Genomic DNA, 23307 nt, shown 5'->3' with positions numbered 1-23307 from the left:
GCTTCCTCCCCTCCTTCCTTTACAGGTGTTGTCCACAACAAGCATCTTGCATCATGGCCTGTGCCTCCCAGAAGACTGGAGGTCACAAGCTTGTTTCAGCCGGGATCTAATCAAGACAACAGAATCCATGCCTGTTATTTCAGATAGAGGACACAAAGCAGGGAAGTGTTTCCACGGTGGTGGAAAGAGGTAAGAAGTGGAATACAGAATGATAAGGCGGTCAAGACATGAGCAAGAAAGTCTCTCTCCCCTCTAGGCTGTAGGGACAAACGGAGGAGGAGGAGGTGTTGCTGGACCCCAGGGTCTCGGGCTACCTGGTAGGTGCTGGAGTCATTTCAGGCATGTCAGCTAGGACCTGAGACCCCAGAAGGATGACTAGCAGGTTCCTTGTAGTCAAGTTGGGGGCCACCTCAAACAGAGAGAGAGGGAGAGGTAGAAACACCCTAATTTATCTCCTGCCTGTGTGCCTCCACCAGCGTGGGCCCACACCCACAAGCTAGAAGACGTCGGGGCCTGGGAATTCTACCTCCCTTCAGTGCAGAGCAGAGGAAGGAAAAGTGGGGGTATGAATCTGAAGGGAACCAGGACAGCTTCCAAAACCTCATCCTTGCTAATTTACCAGGAACCTCATTACGAGGCTATGTAGATGGTGGCTGGGGGATGCATGGATGGATCGGTATGTGACGAAGCAAATGCAGTGAATGATTAATAGCAGAATGTGGGTGGTAGAGATAAGGACATACCTTGTGAGATTCTTTCACCTTTGCTCTGTGTCTGAACATTTCATAATTATGTATTGTTGGAAAAAAGTACCCTCTTTAAGCACCATTTTCGTCTTTCAGGGGGAAGAGGCGGGTAGCTTTCTGGGTTCACCATTTCTTCCCGAGCATGTTTACACAGCCAGCCCTTTCTTTCTCGGCGCTGAGAGAGGAGCGAAGAGCGGTGTGACCCCGGTGCCCACGTGTTCGGGTCTCTCGAATTTCAGTGGGGTCAGAGGCTGCATGCCCAGGGATGGGCTTCAGTCTGTGACGGGCTACGTGTGGCTCGCCCATTGCTTTACAACTTTTTTTTTTTTTAAGATTTTATTATTTATTTGGTAGAGAGATAGAGAGAGCACAAGCAGGGGAAGCAGGAGACAGAGAGAGAGGGAGAAGGAGGCTCCCCACTGAGTGGGGAGCCCGATGTGGGACTTGATCCCAGGACCCTGAGATCATGGCCTGAGCCGAAGGCAGATGCTTAACTGACTGAGCCACCCAGGTGTCCCTGCTTTACAACTTTTGAGTTAGTTACTCTCATTTAAAAATCTGAAAAATTCTCATAAAAGTCCGAAATGTCTAACCTCTCTTTGAAAGTGGAGATCTGACAGTGCTGGGCCTGCGTTTCCCCACTGCGGCGGGTGAATGGAGTGGAACCCAGCTGGATCGTGCCCCCTCCAGGCTGCCAGGGCCTCCTGCTCCCTGCTGTGTCCCACCTGGCCCACCTTACTCACTTAGATTTCCTGTCTCGACCCTGAAGTTTGCATTTAGGACGCTAGACTCATTAGAGCACTTCTATTTATAATGAGCTCTCTATAACCCCCTCTTTCAGGCCACAATCCTTAAGCAGCATTAATCCACGAAGCCCCTTTGTGACTTGCTATATATCCAGGCGCCACCTCTATTTGCTTAAAACTTTCAAATGGGTTCTTTTAAAGTAAAGGCCTATTTTATATGTTTCTTAAGTAGTAATCCCCATAAAACCAAGAGTTTGGTGTACTCAGCAGGGTCTTTTTTCCCTAACACAAAATAAAACATGGATCCTCTCTTGCACTCGGTGGCACAAGCGCTTCGTTCCAGGCAATGCTGATTGGATTATGCTAAGGCAGATTGCCAGAAAGACTGACCCTGCATCAGTCGTTCCCCAGTAGGGCTTCCCTGAATTACACTTTAGCCATCCCAGGCCATTTGTTCTCCCATGGGCCAGGTTGTCTTCCATGTGAAACTGAAACCCAGAGTACATGGCATGGCCTCTGAAGTCCTTCCTTCTCCAAGAACTGCCTGGTTCTTGCCCCTCCTGAGTCCTGTTTTTTTAGTGTTTGGATTTCAGTGCAGCTTCAGTTTGCTTAGGTTCATCCAGGTTCATCCAGAAGAACCCTAACCAGTTCAAACTGTAAGTCCTTTGTCAGGGATGGGGTGTGTGGTGTGAGGTAGGATCATGCAGGAGAGGTAGACAGGGGCAGAGCGAGGAGGGTTTGCTCTGCCACACTAAGGATCTGTCAAGGTCACTGACGGACTATTAATGATTCCTTTCTCAGTTAACCTTAAAACTTGTAGAGATTGTCACGTTATTCCAACATAGTTGGAAATAGGGATAATAACATCAACAGCAAGAACACTGCCCACATTTACTGAGAGCTCACCATGAGCCCAGCACACACATGATTTAATTTAATGGTCACAAGAACACTGTGAGGGAGCTACTATGACTTTGGCTACTTTACAGATGAAGAACGTGACATTCAGAGAAGTTAAGTAATATGACTAATGCCCCACAGCTGGTAAACGATGGAGCCAGTGATCCAAGCCAGGTCCATTCGACACCCATGTCCCCACTCTTGACTTGCTGCTCACAGGCACTTGATGCTGAATCATTTCCTGTTCATTTGGTGAGTTAATCCCAGTACCTTCCACCTTCACTTATAGGTCAAGTGGTCTTGTTGTTCTTGGATTTCTATCTGGTTTCTCCACCTTTGTGCTAATATGACACCCTGAATTGGGCACAGTGTGTGAAAAGGCTATACAAATCAGCTTGCCCAATGTGGCCAGTTCTGCCTCCCACAATGATACTGTGTGTTCTCCTTAACTAGGTGGGAACCAACAGGGTCACACCAGCGGCCTCCACCCTCAAGAGGAATGAGTTCCTCTTTATTCTGGCCAACACCACAAAATACTCTGGAAAGAGGACAGGAGGCTGCTGTCCTGATGTTCTTCAGCCGTCGTCTTCTGTGGCTTAGTCATGCCCACTGAGTCCTAGAGCCCAGAGGGCCCATGCATGCCATGGTCTCCACACCCAGCCAGGAGCAAGCAGGAAGCTGGGCAGGTCGCACTGCCCTCCAGTGGAGGCCATCCCTGTTTACATACCCACCCACAGTGAATGGGAGTCCGCTTGTGCTCACCAACATAGGGACCATCCTTAGAGGAGTAGATGGTGGGGCAGAGGCCACTGGGGCTGACGAAACAGTCCCCCACTCCTCTCCATTCCTAAGCTTTCCTTGCAGTCATGGTGGGGTCATAGGACTAGTTCTGGCCGATGAGCAGAGGCATTCAGAAGTCACTGTACTTTCTCTAGCTCTCTCCCTTTCTCTCTTTTCCTCTGCCATGCTGACTTTGGAGACCACAAATTGCAAATGATGTTAGCTAGACCTGCTGAGGACTGTGGCCTGAAAGAATGTGGTTGCTAATCCTTGAAGATGGCCCCAGTGAGCCACACCGCCTAGCGTCCACACCTGTTTTAGTCTGTTTGAGCTACCATAACAAAATACCCCAGTCTGGGTGGCTTATAAATGACAGATATTTATTTCTCATAGTTCTGGAGGCTGGAAAATCCAATATCAAGGTGCTGACAGATTCAGTGTTTGATGAGCGCTTGCTACTTTGTAGATAGCTGTCCTGTGTATGTGTGTTCCCCACCCCCGCTCGGCATGGTAGAATGGGCGAGGAAGCTCTCTGGGTCCCTAAGAGGAGGGCCCTGGACTCAAGCCAGAGTCCAAGGTAAGGAAAAGAAAGAATGGTTTTGATCTTCATGCATTCATTCATCAGTCCATCCCTCTGTTTGTCATCCATCCACCCATCCACCCAACTACTCATCCATCCACCTACCCATCCACTTTTCCACCTACCTATTCATCCATCCACCAATCCATCCATCCATCCACCAATCCATCCATTCATCCATCCATCCATCCATCCATCCATCCATCCATCCATCCATCCACCTTTCCATCTGTCCATCTATCCATCCATCGGTCCATCCGTCCATCCATCCATCCATCCATTCATCCATCCATCCGTCTACCCATCCATCTGTCTGCCCATCCATCCATCTATCCATACATCCATCGTCTATCCATCCGTCCATCCATCCATCTGTCTACCCATCTGTCTGCCCATCCATCCATCCATCCATCCATCAATCCATCCATTTATCCATCCATCCATTGATCATCTATCCATCTGTCCATCCATCCATCTGTCTACCCATCCATCTATCTGTCCATCCATCCATCCATCCACCCATCCATCCGTCCATCTGTCTGTTCACCCATCCATCTGTTCATCCATCCATCCATCCATCCATCCATCCATCCATCCATCCACCCAGTCCTTGTTAGAGCTTGCCATGGGCCAGGCCTGGGGATCATTTTAGGGCAAAACAGATATGCCCTTTGTTGGAAACACTTAGTGAATTCCCTCAAATCCTAAAATGCTTGGATTTCATAATCAAGTTCTCTTTTGTACATGAAGGTAACAGTACTGCTTCTCCCCCAAGCTCTTGTTTGGGACCAAGCCCTGTAACTTGTGCTCTGCATCCTTGGGGCTACTTCACCGTCCCAGCAGCAACAATGTAAGGTGGGAACTGTTCAGAGCTGAGGTGCCTGGGGCTGAGAGAGGGGTGCTAGCATTCACACCAGAAGCCAATGCCAACCAGATCTCACTGCCCCCGCCCACACCACCTTGGGCCTTCCCCAGTTCTGGCCCTGCCTGACCCTCTCTGGACATCAGAATGTATCTTCTCCCAGAGGCAATGCAAAGGCAATGCTGCAGGGAAGTGGAGGTATGAAGGTGGTAATGTACTTCCATCACTATCAGAGGAAGAGATGGCCGTGGGTTAGCTTTATGACCAATGGACATAGTTTCTGTGGGAAAGTACATGTCAAGCTCCAAATGACTGACTTGGGAACACAGTCCTGGAACTCAGACCGTGTATGAACCAGGGACTGTCTGTAACGGTAAAGATTGTTTATTTTGAATGCGGACCTAACTGGACTTTCCTTTCCTCATTCTCTTTTGTTTTGTTATGCTGTGCGAAGACCCTGTTCTAGCTAATTGGCAAAAAACACACTGTCCCTTAGCAGAGTATACATTTTCATAAATACCCCCTAGAGATTTGTTTCTTCACTATGGAAAATGTAATTCTGTTTTCCTAAGTGACGGGATGTGTTTATGCAGGGACTCCGAGTGGGCTCCAGGCCTGGCCAGATGGTTCTGGCTGTGCTCTGTGTAACATGAGCAGCGGAGCCCTAAGGCCCTCCTCGAGCTGCGTGACTCTTGGGGGAGCGGGGTCTGGGCGGCTGTGTGGCTGCATGACATGCGCACACAGAGCCGTACCTACAGGACGCACGGTTCTGCTCCCTGGACACCTTTGGTGGCATTTAGGGCAGAGGAGGGCTTGCTGGAACTGCAGCTTGGTCCTCCCTGCCAAGGGTGAGTCATGCCTATTTTCAGCTGCACCACTCACCCAGGTGGGTGCTAACTGTCCTCTGCACTCGGCATCTCTGTTTCCTTTGTCAGATGGTGAGACAAGCTGAGCCCTGGGCATTTTCCAGCAGATTCATCCATCAAGTATGCACATATGACTCTTAGCAAGGCTGGCAATGTTGGGGAGGGGGAGGAAAATTAGCCATTTTGAGAACTGGTGACATGATGACAGTGACATTCATTGAGTGGGTTTATGGGCTCTGCAAGCCAATTGGCTGGAGCAGGGATGGCAAACAGCAAGGCACATGCTGTGCCCCCCACTTATTCTACCAGTGGCAGACATGACTAAGTGATCATGATGCTCTGTCTTGCTGGGCTTGGACAGCCTCCAAAAGGGGCCTCCATCGATTAGCAATGTCTGTCTCTGAGGGCGTGGGGCGGGAGCTGTGCACTGTTATTTGCCTTCTGGGTTGGAGGGTATTGGTATATAATTTAGTTATTTTATAGAATTTTCTTGTATCTGCTTTATCAACAATAGCTTATCAGTGTTTACAGAGCATCTTGTTGGAGGTTCTACCAGGCAGACCCCGAGTTGAGAATTTGGCTGCGCGCAAGTCGTTTGTCTGGGGGGTGGTCCGGGAGGCAGGGCAGTGGGGCAGGGAGACAGGTGTGTGATCACCCTGGTTATTCCCGTGGGCTACTGGGCCTCCTAGGGACCACGCAGAATTGTCCCCCTCCAGATGCGAGAAGGTGAGGACTTCCTTCTGCTGCTTCTGCCGGTCATGGATTGAGGGCTGCTGTTGGACCCCCAGGGGGCTGTGCATGCTCTTGTGTCCAGAGAGAGCCCTTGGCTGGGAGCGGGGGCCCTGGTGGGAAGTCAGGGCTGCAGGTGGGCACGGTGTCTACTGGGTAGCAGTCTGATGGTGTCGTGAAGGAGAGCAGTGGGTGCGGCCGCCAGCTTCTCGGCAGCCATCGGGCCTGCCTGTACCCCGAGGGGAACAGGGAATCGGACAAGGTAATGTCTGTGGGAACGCTTGTCAATGTCAGAGATCTCCATGATCCTCCATGTGGAGATTACGCTTTATGGCTGCCTTCTTTCCGTGGGGTCCTATCTTCCATGGAACTCGGGGAACTGGTCTTTCTGATCCCTCACTTTCTACCCAGCTGGACCACGGGACTGTCCCGTCCTCCTGGCCGTAGCATGTGACCCGAGCAGGGCCAATCCGAGTCTTCCCCGGGCTTGATATGCGGCCCTGGGAGACAGAGGACCTCCGGTCCCAGTGCAGGTGGTCACTGTCCCTGGGTGGTAGGTGGCTGGGAGGAGAAGGGAAGGGCTTTGATGACCTTGTTTGAGTCCTGGATCCAGTTGTCACCAAGACCATTGCTATTCTTGAACTTTTCCGCTTAGGGAGGGGGTCTCTTTGCTTGAGTCAATTGGAACTGGGGTTTCTGTGATTGGGAAGCGACGTTGACCTGGCTGGGGTGCATTTGCCGCCACAGAAGACCTCAGAGCAGCCACGGCCTGACCAGCATCAGGTGTCAGGATGAGGAAGGGTCTCCTGTTAGTTGGATTCACCCTGGGTACGGTGGGGGAGACTTTGTGAGGTGTCTGCTGGGATCCCCCCGCACTCCTGCTGGTGACGTCATAGGTAGCTTCTCTGAGGGGCACTTTTGCAGCTCTTCAGTAAAATCTGGAATTCTCATCCATTCCCCCCAAACACCTGGGTTGGGGAGGACAGATAATGAGCAGTCCAGACGTCAGAGGTCTGGACTTGGGGGCTGGGTGAAAGCCCTCTGACGCCTGGTCATTCAGCCTGAGAGTGCAGGTAAAACCTGCTGTCTGCTACGTAACCTGTTGCCATTGCGTTTATCATAAGGTGTTCTCAGCGACCTTACTCTGTGCCGCGTCTTTGACGGCAACTGTGCTCCAGGGCACTGGGTCAGATTTAGCCTCGGGTGTCTCACCGTGCCTGTCCCTTTGGCACGAGGACCCTAGTGCCACAAGCAGGGCCCCCATCAGAAGATTGAAAAGTTGAGGTGGGGGCTCCTGGGGGGCTCAGTCAGTTAAGCGTCTGCCTTCGGCTCAGGTCATGATCCCAGGGTCCTGAGATCAAGCCCTGCATCGGGCTCCCTGCTTGGCGGGAAGCCTGCTTCTCCCTCTCCCTCTCCCCCTGCTTATGTTCTCTCTCTCGCTGTCTCTCTCTCTGTCAAATAAATAAAGAAAATTTAAAAAAAGAAAGAAAAGTTGGGGTGGGGGCTGGCTCCTCAAACCCCACAGATGAGTCCCCCCTGGACGATGTGTCCTGCCTCCACCGCTCCCCAGCCCTGGCCCTTTCTCTTCGCGTAGTCTGTAGTCTGCATGCCTCCTTCCTTCCATCAGAGACCACACTCCCCAGCAGTCTCAGGCTCCAGCCCCTCTCAGGACCTCGCTGGTCCTCTAGCCAACATGACTGTCTCTCCTATCCCCCTGTCCCCATAGCATGTGGGCTCCGACCTCTCCAAGCCTTTACCTGCTGTCAGAGGCTCCGCCCCATGGCCTGGCCGCCTTTGGGGCCAAATTTCCTTGCCAGAGGAAGGATGCAGGAGGTTGCAGACATCTACTTCTGTTGCAGGGCACAGAGAACCTGCCTGGCACGGGGTGGGCGCTCCCTAGGTAGGGACTGAGCTGACTCCCCTGCAGAGCCGCCTCCCTCTCTCTGCGCAAGGCTGGTTGTCCTTTGTGGCCACAGGATGAGGCAGTTTGGAAAGGCTCAGTTGAGCAGCAAGGGGGCCAGGGCCGCTCAGGGGAAGATGGAGCCTGCCCCCATTCGGCAGTCAGTGAGCCCCTCAGGGTGGGGGTGACACCGTGTGCTCAGCCTCAGCAGAGATGTTTCCCAGCTGTTGTTCATTTGTGTGGGGGACCCCGAACAGGAAATGGGCCTCAGCTGCAGCGGGAAGGGTCTTGAGTTAAAAGTGAGGGAGATGCGGCCGCTCCAGGGACAGATGCTGGGAGGGACTCTTTGGGGACCCAGTGATGTGGGCTCCGAAGAGAGCGGTCAGGATCCCTAGAGCTTGACATCAGAGTGGGGTGCCTGAGCCTGGTCCCCAGTACAAGGAGGTCAGGGACATCCCCTCCGCATCCTCCCCACGTGCCTTTGTCATCAGAGTAGCAGTGTGTCCTGCGTGGGGTAGGGGCGAGGCTGTCGGGACACGCTTGTTGGGGCAGAGTTTTGGCTGAGCCCCTGTGGGGGTGTGTGTGTCCCTGCAGAGCTGCTGTGTGTCCCGGCAGCGGCGTGGTGGGGCTGGAAGGAGAAACAGCTCTCGGGTTGCCGAGGGCTAAGGCGAGGCCTAGGAGGGACACGGTCTCTGCTCCGTGATCCTGCTGACTAAGGGGTGTCCATCCGATCGCCGGCCCTGAGCCCCACGCTCCACAGGTGATCCTCAACAGCTGCGTGAGCTGAGCACGAATATGAGCACACACGTGCCCAGCTGGTTTCTGACAACTGTGCCAAACCAAGCCGACGGAGGGAGGCTGTCTTTCCAACGGACGGCCCTCGAGCAGTCGGATGTCTGCGGACAGAAAGCGAACCCTGACCCATCCTCATACCTTGTACAGAATTTAACCCAAAGTGGATGCCACACTGAAATGTAAAATGTGAAGCCACGAGACTCGTAGGAAAAACAGAGGAGACAATCTTTGGGACCTACGACCAGGTGAAGTGCTCTGAGATTTGGCATCAGACAGCATATCCCATAAAAGGAAAAAAATTGATGAATTGGACCTCATCAGAATGAAAACGTTGCTCTGTGAAAGACCCCGTTAAGATGAAAAGGCAGTCTGAAGAGAGGGAGAGAATGTCCATGAAGGACAGGCCGGTTGGAGGACCGGTCTTAGGACACAGCAGGGGCTCTTGTGGAGAGTGTCAGCAGAGCGACAGCCCAAGACCCGCGCGTTGGGCACGGCCCTGTCCCGTAGAACTTTCTGCAGCCAAGGAAACAGTTGTTGGCGCTGGCTGGTGTGGTGGCCAGAGCCACATCCTCCCCTCCCTGGCCACCGGGGGTGCACACCTGGCCCGGGGTCCTGGCCTGATTGCCGAGCCCCGCCACCGTGGCTCACCCCATGTGCCCAGGGACTTCTCAGCAACCCCAGGACAGTGTGAGCCGGACCCCGGGGGATCCTGGCTGCAGCCATGGGCAGCAGGTCCCCTAGAGAGCCGGAGGCCCCCACATGGGGAGAGATGGGGGTCAGTCCTGCCTGCCTCCAGAGCAGTGTGAATGTGACGGGCGGGGGCCGCCTGGCTGGTGGCGCATGCTCATTGCTATGGTCTCCCACTGCCCTCGCCGTGCACGGTGGGGTGGACCACAGCCTGGCCGAGGAAGGGGAGGACGTGTATGGGTGCTGGGGAGGGCCAGACCCTGCGCTTCCTCTGCCCTCGTGCCTCAAGGCTTCTCCTCTCACTCAGAGTAACGGCCAGGCCTTCAAGGGCCCCGGACACCTGGCTCCCCTTCTCAACCCCAGCTTCTGGAACTTTCCACATTATGCCTCCAGTCCCCACAGGATCCGGCCTCCCTTTGCCCCAGCTAACATCAAGTTGGTCTGGCTCCTGCTCTGAGCGGAGACTGCCCGAGGGCTGGGGTCCTGGCCTGTTCTCCCCTGTCTCCAGGGCATTGCAGAGCAGTATCCAACACTGAGAAGGTCCTCCGCACACGTGAGGAACGAGCGATCAAACTCAGGCCATGCGTGGGACACGACTCGGGCCCTCGTGGCATCAGAATGAGGCAGGGCGGTGCATCCGGCTGGAGGGCTCTCAGGAGGACTATTCCAGGCCGGTGGCACTTGGGGTCATTTATGGAAGAAGGGGTAGCGGCAGAGGAGTTGCTGGAAACGCTGGGCTCAACCCTGTCGAGACACCAGGAGCCCGGGACACCTTTCCTTCCGGGCTGACCTCTACGAACATGAGCATCTCGAGCCTGATTCCCTGCTCCCAGTGGGATGTTTTAGCAAGGCCTGGGCCAAACCGGAAACACTCGGATTTCCTGAAAATGGTTTTTAAATCTTTGACAGAAGCGCTAACCTCCAACAGCTGGGTGTGGATGCTGGGAAACTGGAGTGAGACATCAAGATTCCGCGGAGGCTGCCACGCGGGGTCTTTGTCCAGGATCATGTATGTCCGGGTGTGACGTGTCACTTGGCTGAGGTCAAAACAGGAGGATGGGACCAAATGCAAACACTCTCCTGGAGGAGGGAGGAAGAGAGGGGGGTAAGAGAGAGAGAGACAGGCTTGGGTGGTGGGGGCGCTGCCCAGGAAGGTCAAGGCCTTGACCACGCCCCACCCTCCCACCCAGAACTCTGAGAGTCCACCAGATCAGACTTGCCCTCACCCTGTCATGGTGGGAAGGGAGATAACAAGGAACAGTTGGATAAATACAACTTCCCACTCAAAGACGGGCCTCAGACGTATCATGTTATTCCAAAAAAATTTTTTTTTTGAGCACTAAGATAAATTTCCCCATCTTGGCATTCTGAACGGGAGTTTTATTTTCTTTGTCTTCTGGGTGTTCTAGCTGGTGAAAAGTCTGCTCAGATCAGGGACAAGAAGGATCCCAGGAGTGTGGCAACTTCCAGAGGCAGGGGTGGGGCTGGGCGGACTCTTCCTCCTCCCCGCCCCATCTGGGGCCGGGCCTGGCCTGGCCTCCCTGTCGCTGTCCCTCCCTGTCAGCTTCATCACTGGCCTGGGCACATGGCCAGGGGACAGTGAGGCTCAGACACACAGGGAAAGCTAGATAGCTGGGGATCTCTGGGGGTGGAGAGAGTCGCCCCCTGAGAAGCTGGGGTGGAGGAGGGGGCAGGACACCCTCCTGGTACTGTGCCAGCCAGAGCTCCATGAGACCGGGGGCTTTGTGTCTCTCACTGTCTGTCTTCCCCCTGGGATGCTGGGGCTGGCGGGCCTGGGATCATCCCTGGTTTATTCACCTCTGTGTCCTTCCGGCCCAGAACAGCTCAAGACTCATCGACCGACACACAGACAATGAACGGACGTCCCAGCACCTCCAGTTCCAAAGCGAGTCTAGACTCAAGCAAGATGTGTGGGTTCAAGTCAAGTCCTGTGGAACTTCCAGGTGTGGGCTCGAATTCAACACTGCCTAGCGGTTGCTGATTCCAGGCCTCTCTCTTGACCTTCCTGGTTTCCATTTCCCAATTGGGAAGCCATGGGGACAACAGGCCATGATGGCTAAAACGTTGTTGGAGGTGGTCAGCAGGGCGGACGGATGGGAGCACAGCCCGACCGGCCTAGGCAGATGTGGGTGTTTCTCACCCGGGAAGAAGCTCATATGGTATTATTTGCAAAGTATGCAAAGCTACATATGGTATTATTTTCATACCTCTATTAGGCTTCTGAGACGCACCTGCTAACACACCCCAGAAGCTCAGGTGTGTTAGCAGGTGCGTCTCAGAAGGCTACTTTGTCTGTCACACATCACTGCCCATCACCCAGGGCTCCTGCCGAGGGAGCTGGGACACAGTGTCCACAGAATCCCTGAGAGGCATCTACAAGGTCGACCGAAGCAGGAGAGAGAAGGACAGAGTGACAGAGACGCCTGTCGGGGGCTGCCCAGGTCCAGGGAGGTCAGGCCAGGTCTGCTCTACCTCCCACTTTGAAATCAAAAGCCATACAAGTAGGGGGGCCGGCTGGCTCAGTCAGTAGACCCTGTGACTCTTGATCTCGGGGTTGTGAGTTTGAGCCCCACGGTGGGTATAAAGATTACCTAAAATCTTAATAAATAAATAAATAAATAAAGGTGTCACACAAGTTTTCAAAGTCATTCATTTCCAAGTATAACCTTGTTCTCCTTGCTGGGTGATCTGGATTTTCCCCCATGTCCGTTGCATGCACAAGGACTCTGTGTCCCCTCTGGAATGATTAATATACTGAAGTGTCATGAAAAAGCCTTTGAACTTTGTTAGAGTTAGTAGCACATGCATTCGGATTGTCTCCCCCCCTAGTTAAGAAATAAAGCCTCTTCGCAAAACCCATAATATAACCCTGTCTTAAAATTAAGCTCTTTTAGAGGCTGTTTCTGATTATGGTGGTTCCAGGTTTTTCTAATTATTCTGTTCCAAATGTTTATCTTTTGCCCTAATGTGCGGAGGGCTCTGTTTATATAACATTATAAGGTAAAACAGCTGTATGCTTAGGTTCTAGCGCTGCTTGATACCAGAGGCAATTAATGTGCATTGATATTGAGCTTCCAGCTACAGGACTTCCGTATCGTTAGCCAAAAATCAGCCTGCATGGCTTGATATCAAGTCTCTTATTCCCCCTCCCCGATTAAGGAATGTTTTCCTTTGGGAAGCCTAATAGAGGTATGAAAATAATACCATATGTAGGTTTGCATATCATAAACCCTCTGCTGAAAAGAATAACCTGGAGAGCGTCCCCAGCACCATGGGTTATGATGGCTACACTCTTCATGAGTACGTAAGGCAATTTTACCTTTTAATACAAATAAGTGGTTTTTCATGATAGCAATCAAGAAAAAAAATCTGAATATTTATTATCCTAATTTGGGGAGTTAAACTTCCATGGTTTCAAAAATCTCTGTTGCAATATAATAACTTGTCAAGCCAAGATCTTCCTCCATGCATTCTTCCCTTCCACAAATATTTGAGTACCTACTAGGTGTCTGGCCTTGTATCAGGGGCCAGGGGTTGATGCAATAGGCAGAGTTCCTGGCGTCGGGGAGCTGATGCTCCGGTGGAGGGGAACACGGAGGAACGAGGAAGCAAATGACATCAAGAAGATACTTTCGGATGGTGACGTTCTCAGGGGGTGTGTGACCACACAATGCACACACTGCTGGTGTGTGAAGAGTTGGGGCCAGGCTCCCCCCCATGGGGGTTCTCGCTCAGCAAGATCACACTTCCCATGGCTGCTCCCGGGCTGACTGAGCACGTGGGGCTCTGACACAGGCTGGATTCCGCGAGCTGTGGGACCCCCTCCAATGGGACACTTGGGCACAAGGACTTCCTGCCAACCTGGCTGAAGCTCTCTTGGCGCTGCGCTGGAGTCTGAAGCTCTTCCTTCCCTTCTCCTCTCATGGAGTTAGGACAGCCTCCCCGTCTGCAGGCTCATCCTACCTCCTCCTGCCCCTGTCTCTTTGTCCTGCTCGGGTGTCCCCCAAAGACCCTCCTGCGCATCTAATCTCTTCTTGGCCTCAGCTTCTTGAGAGGACTGAACCTACAGAGCCTGTTAGAATAAAGTATGAATATTTAAAAAAGGGTCTTGTGGCAGGGACATAAAAATGACCCTTGATTGGAGGACATCGGACTCCTGTCCCCTTCCGAAGTTCACTAACAGGTTGCTCGGTGCTGCTTACTGTCACTTCTTACTGTCAAATTGACACCTTAGCAGAAGTAAGTTCCCTCCCTCCCTCCCTCCTCCCTCTCTTCCTTACTCTTTCCTCCCTTCCTTCCTTCCCTCCTTCCTCCCTTCCTCCCTTCCTCCCTTCCTTCCTCTCCCTCCCTCTCTTCTTCCTTCTCTCTTTTTCTTTCTTTCTTCCTCTCCCCTGTCCTCCCGCAGCAGAGAACACTGTCCTGCTCGGCTCACTGTGATCCAGATTTTGCTTGCACCCAGGTGTTTCCTCCGTGGGGTCATCAGCCTCCCTACCCGTGCCCCTGAATACCTTTGCTCCACTTTAGCTGCCTTTGGAACACTGTAATAACCAAGCCCAAAGGAACATCTGTGGAAATCTTAGTTGGAGAATCAGGACTGGGTGTTGCTTAATATGTGGAAAAAATGCATTTTTTCCAAAGAACCATAATCCACACAGTGGTCAGTCCATCAGCATTGCTGAGGTCCTGGCAAAGGCAGGTGCTGGGGAGCCCTACTTAGGATCCATCCATCCTGCCCCCCAAGCTCTTCCCAGCTGTTTGTTACCCCAGAGACAGCAAGCTCCCCCCGCTTCCAAGCCCTTGGCTGTGTGGGGCTCCCCCACTTTGCAATGCCAGGGTAGGGGTGGCAACAGTCCAGGTGTAAGGCAGGGTCAGAATCAGCAAGACGCCTGGGGAGCAGGGAGCTGCTGGGCAGTCAGGGGGACCCGGGGGCTACCCTGCCTAGTTCCTACCATGCCACATCTGGGGCTCCCCAGGCCCAGCCAGGTCATGGGGCCCTCATATGCCCTTCTGCTGTTCACTAGATCTCTCCAGTGCTGGCAGGTCCTGGGAGAGGCCCCCTGACGGGGCACCCACAGCTCTCCTTTCTGCTGAGTGCCTGTGGGTCAAGCTGTGGGTGTTCATGTTACTGACGCCCCTCCCCGAGGCCCCTCTATAGAGGCACGTCATCCCAGGGGGCGCCGGGCCGCCCCGTGCAGGGGTCTGGGTCTCCTGGGGCTGAGAAATCCTCACCTCACTGGGGCTCCAGAAATTGCTGGTCCCGACACAAGCCAGAAGGGTTCTGTGAATCACTTTCATCTTGAATGTGTTCATTATGGAACGGATGGCGCCGTTCAAATGTTCACTGAAGCCACATTTCGTGTGATGGAAAGAATCATATGCTGTATAATTGTGCATATAATTACATGCAAATCTAGAGATTTAGACGAGTATCAGGATGCAGACTCTTCCACTGCTGGTCTAATGCATTTAACTTTATATGTGTGACTCTTACCTCTGCCGGGACCATGGGGCTCGTGGTGGGAGGAATGTGTGGGACGGAGACGGCAGCAAGTGTCCCCAGCCCTTTGGTCTGTTCTCCCAGGTCCTGACTCTGGGTGGATATTGAGACCTTCACTGGACACTGTCCCCCTCTTCTGCTGGGACAGCCCTCCCTTCGGGACACTGGTCATTTTTGGCCTCACTGGCTGTCTTTGGCTGGAGACCTGCAGGGATCAGGTGGTGCCAGGTCCAGCATCCCCAAGGCACCCTGGCCAAGCAGCATCTCTGGGACAAGTGGGACAACGCTGCTTTAGTCTACACTTTGTTAGTGAATGATCTGGTGAGCCGTGGGCTGTGGTGGCCGGGCGGAGGCAAGCCCCAAGCTGGGGGACTGGGCAGAGGAAGGGTTGCATGGAGAGGATGGGGGGCAGGAGCCCCCTAGCATGGACCTGCAGAGGGAGCCAGGCTGAAGACTGCTTTAGGGGTATCTTAGGGAGTTGTGACTGCTCTCTCCTGAGCAATCCTGAGACACACAGCAGTGCACATCTCTGCTGCTTCTGCTAACGTCTTGGCAGGTGGAGCATGTCTTTGGATAGGACTGCGTGTGGAACAGGGTGCACGAGGCTCCCATCCCATATCCGAGTCAGAAGGAATATGACAAGCTGTGGGGCAGTGCTCAGGGTGAAGCCAAGAGCAGGGTCGGGGCGGTGGGGGGAAACAGCCAGAGAGAAAGATCTGTAAGCTTCACCATTGCAGTTTGAGCAATACAAATTTTATAGCTTTCTTCCAAAACAGGATTTGAGATGGTCTTATAAACTCATAGAAGGAAAGAGAATGGGAGGGCATCCTTCCCAGGATGTGAGATTTCAACACCTTTGGAGAGGTGGTGGAGGGTCCTCACGGGGATACTCACAGAGGGGCGGCACCGGGGAGGGCGTGCTAGCCCCGCGGAGCCTGGAGGCGCCCAGGACTCAGGGTGCCGCCCATGGGGAGGCTGCAGACCTGAAACAGGGGGCTAAGTGGAGATACACCACCTGACCCCCTCTTCCCCAGAGTATCTGCCATTTAAGCATTGCTCCTCTCCTGGAGCCCTCCATCTACCCGACAGACTCAACCACCTGACCCACCCACCCACCCCCTACCGACTGACCAAGGATTCTGCACTCAGGAATTTAATGAGTTATTCTGGGAGGACTCATGTTGGCATGGCCTCTGTTGGTATCCCAGCGCCAAGACCTAGCAGTCTCACTTTTACTGCCCCCTCCCCTGGACCCTGTTCCTGAGGTCCCGAGTTATCGTTGGCCCCGGCATCACCCAGTGAGAGGCCCACCAGCAGCCAGCCCCTGCCCCTGCCCCAGGCAGTGTCACGGCCCTGCGCCCCTGAATGAACACACAGCCGGGAACCGTTAGACATGGAAGGCGAGCTGGCAGCCTGAAAGACAAGAGCAAAGCAGAGTACTCACACACAAAAAAATGCAGAAAAAAAGAACATTCAGAGAGGGACTTGACAGCCATGGGGGGGTGCCCCTCTGATCTCCCTCCAGAAACTCCCCAGTCGAGGTCAGCTCTGCCCACCTGCAAGCAGAGGCCAATGATGGGCAACATTGGGAGTACGAGGCCCACCCTTTCCGGCCTGTGTGGGACTCCTCTAAGGATGATCTCTGCATCAGCACTCCCCATGGCCCAATGGCCCAGCCGAACTGTGCTCAGGGCTGCATGGCCCACTTGGGCTTCCCCTCCTGGGTCCCTCTTTCTCTCTCTGTCCAAGGAGCCAGACATGCATCACCGTCTGAAGGCTCTTCTCCCTTCCTGTCCCCTCCCCATTTTATTTTTCACAGGTGTGATGCCCAATACATCTCTTGCACGTCTGTCTTTGCTTCTGCTTTGCAGAGGACCTGAGAATTAGGTGTAGGAGCTAGATCGCTCACAACCTGGTTGGAGAGGGGGATCCCATCCCAAGTGGTATGTGGGCTGAGGATAGCGCCTGGCTCAAGACGCTGGCCCAGATGCCGACAATTTTAATGGTGGGTGACTTGGAAGAGTGTCCCAGTGAAGCGGATGCCCTGACAAGTGTGATCAGTCTACTGAAAGCAGGGAGGCAACAGTATGTATGAGGAGAGCAGAGATGGCTGGTTATTGCTGCGTTGCATTCAGCACAGCCTTGGGGTTGATATACTTGGCAGTGATGCCACTCCTGCGCTGGACCCTTGGAATGCGAGTAAGAGCCATCATAATGGGAAGACCAAGTGGAAATCCTGGAAAGTCCCCTTACGCCCCTTCGGACAAGGTAGTGAATGGAAAACAATGTCACTTTCTGGAAGCTGGGTGGGGTGGCACGATCCGCACTGCCTTTGAAGATCGTAAGAACGTGACCTTTAAAAGAGTTGGTGGTCCATCTCCCATCACCGTTTATCACCCACCAAGTCACGAAGCTGGGTGTGCCTGGGGGTAGTCCATTCCTCTATGGAAATGGTACTTCTGGGATGGAGCCGGGGCAGGATCAGGGGGCGGGAATGAGCTGCGAGCAGGTGGCCCAGACGCCCACATCCCCTGCCACAGTCGGACGGGTGCCCCTCCTCCAGCTGGCCTCTCCGGCCCTGTGGGGGGTGTGATACAACCCTGCTCAAGGAGGAGGAAGAAGCCCGAGCTTTACAGGCCCAGCTTGGAATCTGGAGGTCGGCAGGAAATGCTCGCCCGCTTGGATTTTAACCGTCACGGGCTTTGCTGCCAACCCGTGTCATTCATTCCTAACTCTGCTCTTCATGTCTGCTTTGCAGATGATCCAGCTGACACAATAAAAGAAAAAATAAAAAACAACAGCAAGATCAAAAGAAAAAGGAAAAAGATAGAAAAAACTCAAACCCAAACCCAGCTTCATTAACACCTTCAGTGAATTAAAGAAGACGTAATGCATCCATGAAACATGAACACAGGGCTATGAGAACAGAACACTCACAGCAAGGGCGTGCTGTGGGGTCAAAAGTAGAGCAGAAACCTCAGTATAAGGCTTAGAAGTAGAAGGAATCCTCTGGAAAATAGTTCAGAAGACCAAGAAACGGAGACAATGAGAGAAGAGCCCCAGGACCCATGCAGGAGCCCCCTGCGTGAGCAGCAGTGACTTCGGAAACTGCTACCGGGGACAGCGCCGCTCTCCCCGTTGTCAGGACCTCCTGCTCCCCGGGGGCCCCAAGCAGGGTCTCTGGGCAGGTGCATTCGAGAAGGTTCCTGCAGGGAAGGTGGGGGAGCTGCCTGCAGGGCTCACAGGTCCTGCCTGGTCCGGCGTCCGCGGGCCACGTGGCCCCGCGTCACCGGGTCACCGGGACTGGGAGTGGGGAGCAGGGGGCCCCGGTCCAGAGCTGCCCCCAGGAGAGTGAGAGTCCTTTCAGTGGGAGTGCGGGCCTTCTAGGGGGAGAAGCGGGGAGGGAAACTATTTGTGGGGTGCAGGCATGCATGTTTAACTTTTAAATTGAATTCAGGATAATTAACTCAACGGGAAAGCAGGTAAATGTTATCATTTAGTGTAATCATAAAATACACGTGAGGGGCAGAGGGAGAGGGAGAAGCGGACTCGATCCCGGGACCCTGGGGATCATGACGCTTCACCGACTGAGCCCCCCAGGCGCCCCCTCAACTTCGTTTCTGTCACTCTTGTGTTTTGGTTCTCATCCTCATATTTTTAACTATCGAGTGATCGTTATTACTCTGTTAAAAAAATGTTTTTGCGTAGTAGGCTTGTTTTAAGAATCCATTATTTTATCCTGTTCTCTGAGAACTCCTGTTCTCTGTAGATTCTCTGAAGGTTTACTCTGCTCGCTTTCTTGTTTCCCCTTTTCCCTACATGTGTTGATTTTCTGTGGTCTTTGACCTCTGTGTCAGGCCCGTGTGTAGAGTTGGGGCCTCCGGATGCTGGCGGAAGGTCGTGTGTAGGGTGACCTGGAGGTCAGCCGCTTGTTCGTGAGGGACCCCTGCTATCGTCAGTCTCCACAGCTGACCGTCTGCACCGCAAGTGACCTTACATCCTCGCTGGGCAAGGGGCCTGTGAGCCCCCTTCTAAGGGCAGCTCCTTCTTATACTTTCCTGGGGCTGCTGTAGCAAATCACCTCAAACTTGATGGCCTAAAGCAACAGAAATTTATTTTCTCATGGTTCTGGACGCCGGAAGTCTGAAATGAAGGTGTCAGCAGGGCTGTGCTCCTTCCAGAGACTCTTGGGGAGGGTCCTCCCTTCCCTCTTGCAGCTTCTGGAGCTCCAGTCCCAGGTGTCTCTTGGTTTGTGGCCACATCAGTCCCTTCTCTGCATCTATGTTCTCCTCTCCCTGTGTTTTCTCTCTTCAGTCCTTTATAAGGTCGTGTTCATTGTGTAGGGCCTACCCAGTAATCCAAGGTGTTCTCATCTCAAAATCCTTAATTATATCTGCAAAGACCTTTTTCCAAATAAAGTCATGTTCTGAGTTTCTGGGGTTTAGGATACAGACATATCATTCGGGGGACCACCATTCAGCCCACGACATTCCCTAAACTACCCCCACGTCCCCTTTTCCAACCTAAATCCCTGTAGAGTGAGTTCTCTGTGGAGACTTATAGGAAAAGATGAGGGGATGAAGCCGTCTCTTGGGTCTCCAGGGAGCCATTCTGTTCTGTGACACTCAACGGAAGGATAATAAACTGGATGAAGGAGGGGTCTCTCTCAATTTTTATTCATTTAGCAGATGTTTATATTCTTCGTGGCACAGAAGGGGTCCAGTGGTGGACTGGCTTCTCCTGGGTGGACGATGGCTCCCTTTGGATGATGCTGGTGCCTGAGTCCTTCTCCAGGCTCGAAGACCCTTGGCTGGACCTTGACATAGGCCTTGCTCCCCCATGAGCTGGCCTTCCTCTGGGTTGACTACTTGTCCAGCCATCGAGCAATGCCTTGATACTCTCTTGCAAGATCCCCTTGATGAAGCACAAGTTCATTGCCCTTCCAAGGTGGGCCTTTCAACAGAGTAGAGCCTTATTCCAGAGAAGGGGCCAGCATGATAATTGTAGGCAATGTATGGTGAGTCAGAAAGGGTCATTTTAGGGAGGTAAGTATTCCTTATAGTAATAAAAACATGCATGAACCCTTAAAAGGAGTGGTAAAAATAAAAGAACAGAAACTGGATAAAGAAAAGGGGTGGGAGAGAGTGTACCAGAAACACTGCACTATTCCTCAGAAGTGCTGACATTTTCTGTTTGGGGCCTGTTGCCTAGCGAAATTCCACAACTGGAGCGTCATTCCCGCTGGATCCAGGGTTGTCCAGAAACCTCATGAGACCAATGGCTTCTACTATTTTAATATGTGGGTCAATGGAAAACAGTTGGAAATCTGGTAGTTGGTTAAATTTTCACTGGCCAGGCCCCTGTTTGAATAGACACATTTACAATTCAGTTAATGCTCTAATAAATTACACCAAGAGGCAGTTAGAACATTTAAGTCAGGCTTTTGGGGGGTGGGCGGGAGCCAAGAGCTGGGGGCCCGCCCCGCCCCCGCTGGGGAGGCACCGGGTCCTGTTGTGCTCTGTTGTGTGAGCTGGACCATCTGCAAAGCAGATGAGGGCCCGACGCCTGCAGGACGAGTTTTGTTCCAAGGAATATTTGCTCCCACCTTTGAAAATGCGATGTCCCACAGAAAGTGAGGTTTGCAGCTTCTCTTGAAACGCTGGAAGTTCTGGCCACTGTGGGCGGACATCTCTGTGGGGCAGCAGTGTGGGTTCTCTTAAGTGCTTCCCCCTCGAATTAACTGGAGAAACTGGGGGTGGGGAAGGGCTCCCGAGATGGGTGGAGTCCGAGAGAGGGAGGCCAGCATCGAGGAACCCCAAACTTGTCTCTGGGAGGTATATCCATGCATAACCCCTTCCCCCCCCACAAACCTGTCTGTCTGTCTGTCTGTCTGACTGGTGTAACTGGTATGGTCCAGTCTGGGAGCCTGGGCTCAGATGTATGGACTCCCTTAGGGGTGAGAAGAGTAGCTGACCCCCTGAACCCTTGTGACATGCCAGACTGAACCCATGGGGAAGGAAGGACATGGTCAGCCCTGAGCAGCTGGGCCTCGGCCTGAAATCCTTCCAGAAAGCTACAGATGCCTTGATCAGTACTTCTGGAGAGGAAACGTCCCAGGGAAGACTGTGTATAGCTGGTTTTGAGAACCTACATACTATAATTAATTAAATGATACATTGGTTAATATAACATAACGTAGGGGTGCCTGGGGGGCTCAGTCAGTTGAGTGTCTGCCTTCAGCTCAGGTCATGATCCCAGGGTCCTGGGATCAAGCTCCGTGTCAGGTTCCCTGCTTCTCCCTCTCCCTCTGCTGCTCCCTCTTCCTCGGCTTCTCCCTCTCCCTCTGCTGTTCCTCTTGCTTGTTCTCTCTCTCGCTCTCTCAATAAATGAAATCTTTAAAAATATATATATAACATAATGTAATATAATACATATATATAATAATGTTATATATTTTTATATTTATACATATTATAGTTATAATAATATAATATATTACTTATATGTTATTATATATGATAAATATAATATTTTAGAATTTATATACTGAGTTTTCCTAAAGTGGTTGAGATTCCTTACCATACATACACATAATCTTTTGTTTTTTTTATTTTATTTTAATTAGTATTATTTTTTTTTTTTAGAGAGAGAGAGAGAGCAGGAGAGGGTGAGCAGGGGGAGGGGCAGAGGGAGAGAGAGAATCCCAAGCAGACTCCCTGCTGAGCCTGGAGCCCAATGCAGGGCTCAATCTCACGACCCTGAGATCATGACCTGAGCTGAAACCAAGAGTCGGACGCCTAACTGACTGAGCCACCCAGGCGCCCCCACATAACCTTTTTTTTTTTTTAAAGATTTTATTTATTTATTTGACACAGAAAGAGACAGCGAGAGACGGAACACAAGCAGAGGGAGAGGGAGAAGCAGGCTTCCCGCAGAGCAGGGAGCCCGATGCGGGGCTTGATCCCAGGACCCTGGGATCATGACCTGAGCCGAAGGCAGACACTTAACGACTGAGCCACCCAGGCGCCCCCCCACATAACCCTTTATAAAAGGTAATTGGAATAAGAGAAAGTGAGAGATCAGCTGGGAGAATGGGTTACAAGATCGAGATCAAGAGAAGTAACATTTCTTTGAAAATTAATTACAGAAAGAACCGACCACGTGGTTTCTGAGACACAATTCTTGATGTGTTGGTCTGTCGAATATGGTCTTCGTGATGCCTTTTTGTAGCTGCACCGGAAGACGCTGGAAGCAGGGTGAAGAAGATACTTCATGGGCTGGGCGGCTGGGGTCCCCGGAGGCGGTCTCTGCCGGTCAGTGATGACAGCCGCGGCCACAAGCTGCCTCACTCCCGGGAGCCTCTGCCGTCCTGCGCTCTCCGAGGCCTGAACAACCAGGAGAGGGGACAGCTTATCGTGGTATTGTAAATTCCTCTTACCAGTTTGGGATAGTGCAAGTGATTTTTAAAAAAACCCATACGTGTCGAGGCACCTGGGTGGCTCAGTAGGTGAAGCGTCTGCCTTCAGCTCAGGTCATGATCCCGGGGTCCTGGGATCGAGTCCCGCATTGGGCTCCCTGCTCCACGGGAAGCCTGCTTCTCCCTCTCCCTCTGCCCCTCCCCCTGCTCGTGATCTTTCTCTGTCTCTCTCAAATAAATAAATAAGTAAATAAATAAATAAAATCTTAAAAAACCCGAAGCCCATGTGTCATTGCACTTTGCCATAACTCAGGTTATCATAACACGATGTTAAGGCTTTGCTGTGGACCTTGTTCAGTGCCCGTTCCACACCTCTGTCCCCCCTAACGCTGTGGCAGCGTTTCTATTTCAATAACACCATTACGTGCCCACAGCATGCTGTTACACAGATCAGTGCCAACGATCTTAGACATTACCAACTTAAAAAGCAGCTGTATCACAAAAAAATCCCAATTATAGCCTCACTTTTTTTTTTTTTTTTTCGGCCTTTTCATGTGTTTTATTGCATCCTAAGTTCTGCCAGGGCTGGGGCTGTGTCTGTTTGCTGGGTGGCGACATCAGCTCCTAGCCGCTGCTGACAAATTGTAAAGACCTAGTAAACCCTGCAGAATTAATGCTGTATCCTCTGATGGACCTGCGTGCACCCCCTTCCTCAAGGTTCCCTGTTGTAAGTGATCTCAGCCGCTGTGGTGTGGAGTAGGCCAGCTCCCGTCGCTCCTTC

General features: G+C 52.5%; 1 long non-coding RNA gene across 2 annotated transcripts in view; it reads left to right on the top strand.

Moving 5' to 3' along the window:
- The window catches only part of LOC118518579 (uncharacterized), a 33035-nt gene extending 21179 nt beyond the window's left edge, over nt 1–11856 (top strand). The window contains exons 2-4 of one of the 2 annotated variants that reach the window (XR_013447435.1): nt 26–189; nt 10501–10600; nt 11431–11856. This is a non-coding gene — a long non-coding RNA (uncharacterized LOC118518579). The remainder of the gene's footprint in view (nt 1–25; nt 190–10500; nt 10601–11430) is intronic. The other variant, XR_013447434.1, reaches the window with a different exon arrangement.
- The last annotated feature ends 11451 nt before the right edge of the window (nt 11857–23307 follow it).

The sequence above is a fragment of the Halichoerus grypus genome, chromosome 4 (genome assembly GCF_964656455.1).
Source record: "Halichoerus grypus chromosome 4, mHalGry1.hap1.1, whole genome shotgun sequence".
Taxonomy (NCBI): Eukaryota; Metazoa; Chordata; class Mammalia; order Carnivora; family Phocidae; genus Halichoerus; species Halichoerus grypus.
The sequence above is the reverse complement of the archived record's forward strand: the minus strand, read 5'-3'. Positions and strand labels throughout refer to the sequence as shown.